We start from the raw sequence: 5213 nt of genomic DNA on the forward strand, positions 1-5213 counted from the left end.
ATAGCCTCGGGCCTTCCCCACGCGCAAGTGGGTCTCCGATGTGCCTCTCGGCAAGCCTCTCCCGGATGCTCCCCGCCGTCTTCACTATCAAGCTTTCGGCCGAAACGCCGCGGGCCTTGTTCCCTTCGGTACACGGTGGCGGCCACACCACAAACGCGGTTTGTGTGATCTCGTAAGACTTCAAGCCCCTCCAATGTACAACACTTGTGCTCGCAAGCACGGGGTGGCAAGAGGTATGCAAACCTCACTTAAACACTAGGCAAACACCTAGAGCAAGCGCATGAGCGGTGGTCTAATCAACCTAAGTACTTCGCAAAGCACTTATGCTAATCACCTAATAAAACACTAAGCACTATGTATGTGGAGATCACTAAAATGGTGTATCAACATCCTTGGTATGTTTCCTCAGCTCCACACTATTCAAATGGCCGGTTGGGGGTTGTATTTATAAGCCCCACTGAGAAAGTAGCCATTGGGGTCGAACTCCCGCAATTCTGCTACTGACCGGACGCTGAATCGTCCTGACCGGACGCGTCCGGTCGTCCCGACCGTTGCAGCCACGAACTACCGATCGGACGCTGCCAGCGTCCGGTCGCCTACCACCGGACGCGTCCGGTCACAGTTTCGCGTGCCTGGAACCTCTCTGTACTCGATCGGACGCTGTGTTTCTGCGTCCGGTCGGTTGCCGCTAGCGTCCGGTCCTCGCGTCCGGTCGCCTGTCTGCCGAGCCACCGGTCCAGCGTCCGGTCGCGCTTTCAGCGTCCGGTCGCCTCTGCGAGCTCGTTTCTTTGCGATCTTGCGTACGGCTTGGTTTCTATCTTCGTGCTTGGACTTTGCTTGATATCTTGGGTCTTCACTTGTGCTTCTAATGTCTTGCTTGAGGTGTTGATCATCGGATCATCACGTCGCCTTCGTCCAAGTCACGTCTTGCACCCTATTGGACTACAAAACAGACACTTGCAAATTCATTAGTCCAATTTGGTTGTGTTGGTCATCAAACATCAAAATCCAAGGTAAATGGGCCAAGGGTCCATTTTCCTTACAATCTCCCCCTTTTTGGTGATTGGTGCCAACACGACCAAAGCAAGTAAATAATAAAAATTTTAAATTTAACAACTACCTACTTGCTAAGATGCAATGCAAAGGGCAAGTTTATGATGCTAAGAGATACTACATGAAAGACTATGATACCAATTGAAGACCTAGCTTGCCCTTGCAAATGTCTCCATGTGGCATTATGGATTAAAGTTTTGCTTCTTATAAATTCTCCCCATTACTTAAACTAATCCATAATCCACTATCCTCCCTTTCTTGGACCATTACCATTTGTAAACATTTACTTAATGCTTGCCTTTGGTCCTCCAAATTCTCCCCCTTTGGCATCAAATACCGAAAAGGAAGACATTAGTAGCACAAGGGAGGGTCAAATTTCATGATCCTTTGTGTATAGAGTGAAATGGATCACAAAATTTGACTCTCGCATTATATAGACTAAGCTCCCCCTAAATATATGCATACATATGGTAGAAAGCAAAGCATATGCATAATTAGCAATTTGTTGCACAAGAGAGTTTAATCTATATAATGCATGGAGAAAGCATATAAAAATGAAATGAAATCAACATGATGATGCCAATAGAAGAATGATGCTTAACTCCAGGGACTCCAATTTCCTTACAATGAGACTACTACACATGTGATAGGTTTGAAAGATTGATACCATTTGTAAAAGTGTTAGTCTCAAAGCATCCAAGTTGTAGAATTACTCCCCTTAAATATGTGCACACAAAAAAAATACCACTTAAAAGATGACATCTCATGAATGTGAGAATCATTTTTAAAATGGATATTCGGAAGAGATTATCTACAATTTGGATATTGGCACATATTAGATGAACAATAGTAAAACAAGCTATGTGCCGTGCTCTTAAACAATTGTGAACCATGTAGGTTTGCTCCAAGGGTTAAGAATGAAACTGAGCACGCCTACCATATGATATACCTAGTGTATGCATGACAAAAGATATAAGAATTCAAATGCAAACATAGGCATGAAGAGTAACTAGATGCTAAAAGATACCAATTGTAGGAAAAATTTTAAGTCTAATACCAATTGAAGTAAATTGAATCTAGTTACCTGTCATGGGAAGGGGAATTTAGGTCTATAGTATTCACTAACCCACTTGGCAATAACTTTGTCCAACATGATGCACCCCATGAAATGCACCCATACTTTGCCAAGTCTCCAAATTCCCCAAAGACCGACGGACTTCTCACTTCCCTTTCGGGATCCAAACCTTCTTGGTGCTCTTCATGTTTGAAATGATCTCCTTTGGCACCCAAAAGCGTTTGACCCCATTGTTAGCTTGCTTGTTCACCTTGATGGCCACCACCTTGTCATTTTTCTTCTTCTTCAAGAGATAAGGTGTGGAGGCCTTCTTGTCCACCTTGTTGGTGTAGGTGTTGGAGAGCTTGCTTGTTTGCTTTTTCTCCTTCTTCTTTGCTCCTCCCCCATTCTTCACCTTGCACTCATAGGACTTGTGACCTTCCTTATGGCACACGTAACAAACCACGGTTTGTCCTTCATCAAGCTTCTTCACTCCCTTGACGGTGTTATCTTGATGAAGTTGGGTTTGCTTCGCCTTGCCTTTCACTTGAGTCAAGTCCTTGGTGAGGCGAGCTACTTCTTGCTTGAGTTGCTCATTCTCCTTTGCAACCTCTTGTGTGCATGTATCTACAATAACTTTCTCAACACAAACTTGGTTGCACAAAGGTGAGTCTAAACATAAATCATTGCAAGAAGTAGAGGCATCCTTTTTAATGATAGAACTTTTCTTTTTAGATGCCTTGGTGGGGGTATTTTTGACGGCCTCAAGATTAGCAACTTTATTTGTTAGCTCATCACAATGTTTGCACATGATTTCCATTTTAGCAAGCAAACTTTGATAATCATTTTGTGAGCTAGCTAATTTTTCTTTTAATTTTTCATTTTTCTTTTCAAGTTGCTTATTATTAATTGTGCATGCACTTGTTGTTGCACTAGCCTCAAGTTGCTCAATTTTAGTAGATAGTTCAACATTGAGATTTGCAAAGTTTTCATATTGTTCAAGCAAATTCTTGTATGCTTCTTGTGAACTACCTAGCTCTTCTTTTAAAGTTTTGAGCTTCTTTTGTTGACTAGTGCAAACTTTAGCATATTTAAGATTTTGTTGCACAATTGTATTGTAAGAAGGCAAATCATCATCACTATCACTCTCACTAGAGGATGAGCTTTCGTTACCTCGTGCCATAAGGCACACACGAGAAGAGCTTGATGATGAGTGCTTGTGACCTCACCTCTTGTGATGGTTTTCTTCTTCACTAGAAGAATCATCACATGACCTTATTGTTGTGAGGGCTTTGTTCTTGCATGCCTTTTTCTTTGTCTTGGGTGTGGGCTTGTTTGGACAAACTTCCACAAAGTGCCTCAACTCGTCGCATCCATAGCATCCCCTCTTTCTTTGCTCGTTTCTTTGATTAGTGAAAACGAGGTCTTAAATTTGGATGGGCACACCCTTGACATTGAGCCTTACGATCATCTTCTCCACCTTTTTGATAAGTTTGATTGATTCTTCATCAAGGTCGGAGGTGGAGGAGGAAGATTGATCATCATCACTTGAATCTTCATCATCATCATCATCCTCATCTTCTTCTTCACTTGAGGAGCTTGAGCTTGAGCTTGACTCAACTTTCTTGCCCTTCATCTTTTTCTTCTCGCTACAAGCGAGAGCTTTGTCTTTGCTTGATGAAGAAGCTTCTTCTTGCCCCATCTTACGTAACATTTCAAATGCCACTAACTTGCCAATGGCTATACCCGGGGCCATATTGCTCAAGTCCTCCATGTTGTGAAGGATGGTGATGATACTTGCATATTTCTTTTGTGGTAGCACAGAGATGATCTTCCTCACGATGTCCACATCATCTAGCTTTAATAATCCTATTGAATGGAGCTCATTTATGATTAGATTCAATCGAGAGTACATATCACGAACAAGCTCATTATCATTCATAGCAAAGGAGTCATAATTTTGCTTGGCTAGACAATGTTTTTGCTCACGGACATTACTTGTGCCGTCATGGAGCTCTTGGAGTTTTAACCAAATTTCATGTGCCGTATTTAAGGTGAACACTTTGTTAAACACATCCATGCTAAATGATTCAAACAAGCAATTCTTAGCTCTAGCATTAAAATGTATTTCTTTTTCCTCACTCTTTGTGGGTTTTTCGGGATTCTTAATGGGTTTCATCCCGTCGCGAGTGACTCTCCATACACCCAAATCAACCGCCTCAAGGTGGCAAGCCATTCTAGCTTTATAGTATGGGAAGTTAGTGCCGTCAAATTGTGGAGGCCTAGCGGTATCCATCCCAACCACTCTACAATAGCGTCGGCTCAACGGCGGTTAAGCCAAAGGTCCAAATATGAGCCAACCGGCTCTGATACCAATTGAAGGGACCGTGACGCCTAAGAGGGGGGGTGAATTAGGCAACTTAAAAAATCTAACTCTAAACTATGGCCTCTTTTTTTAATCTCTAGCAAAACCTACGCAAAAGATAATCTATCTAGATGTGCAACTACGGTTTTGCTAGTGTGTTGCTATCTCTACCGCAAATGATAATAATATGATCAATGTAAATGCGGAAGCTTAAAGAGCAAGGTAGAGATATGCAAACTCCCGTCGATGACTCCGGTATTTTTACCGAGGTATCGAGAAGCGCGCAAGCTTCCCCCTAGTCCTCGTTGGAGCCTCTCGCAAGGAATCCCTCGCAAGGGCCAAGCTCCCAGCCGGGTAACTCCGTGGATAGCCTCGGGCCTTCCCCACGCGCAAGTGGGTCTCCGATGTGCCTCTCGGCAAGCCTCTCCCGGATGCTCCCCGCCGTCTTCACTATCAAGCTTTCGGCCGAAACGCCGTGGGCCTTGTTCCCTTCGGTACACGGTGGCGGCCACACCACAAACGCGGTTGGTGTGATCTCGCAAGACTTCAAGCCCCTCCGATGTACAACACTTGTGCTCGCAAGCACGGGGTGGCAAGAGGTATGCAAACCTCACTTAAACACTAGGCAAACACCTAGAGCAAGCGCATGAGCGGTGGTCTAATCAACCTAAGTACTTCGCAAAGCACTTATGCTAATCACCTAATAAAACACTAAGCACTATGTATGTGGAGATCACTAAA

This window comes from Miscanthus floridulus, chromosome 8 (genome assembly GCF_019320115.1).
Source record: "Miscanthus floridulus cultivar M001 chromosome 8, ASM1932011v1, whole genome shotgun sequence".
Classification (NCBI taxonomy): Eukaryota; Viridiplantae; Streptophyta; class Magnoliopsida; order Poales; family Poaceae; genus Miscanthus; species Miscanthus floridulus.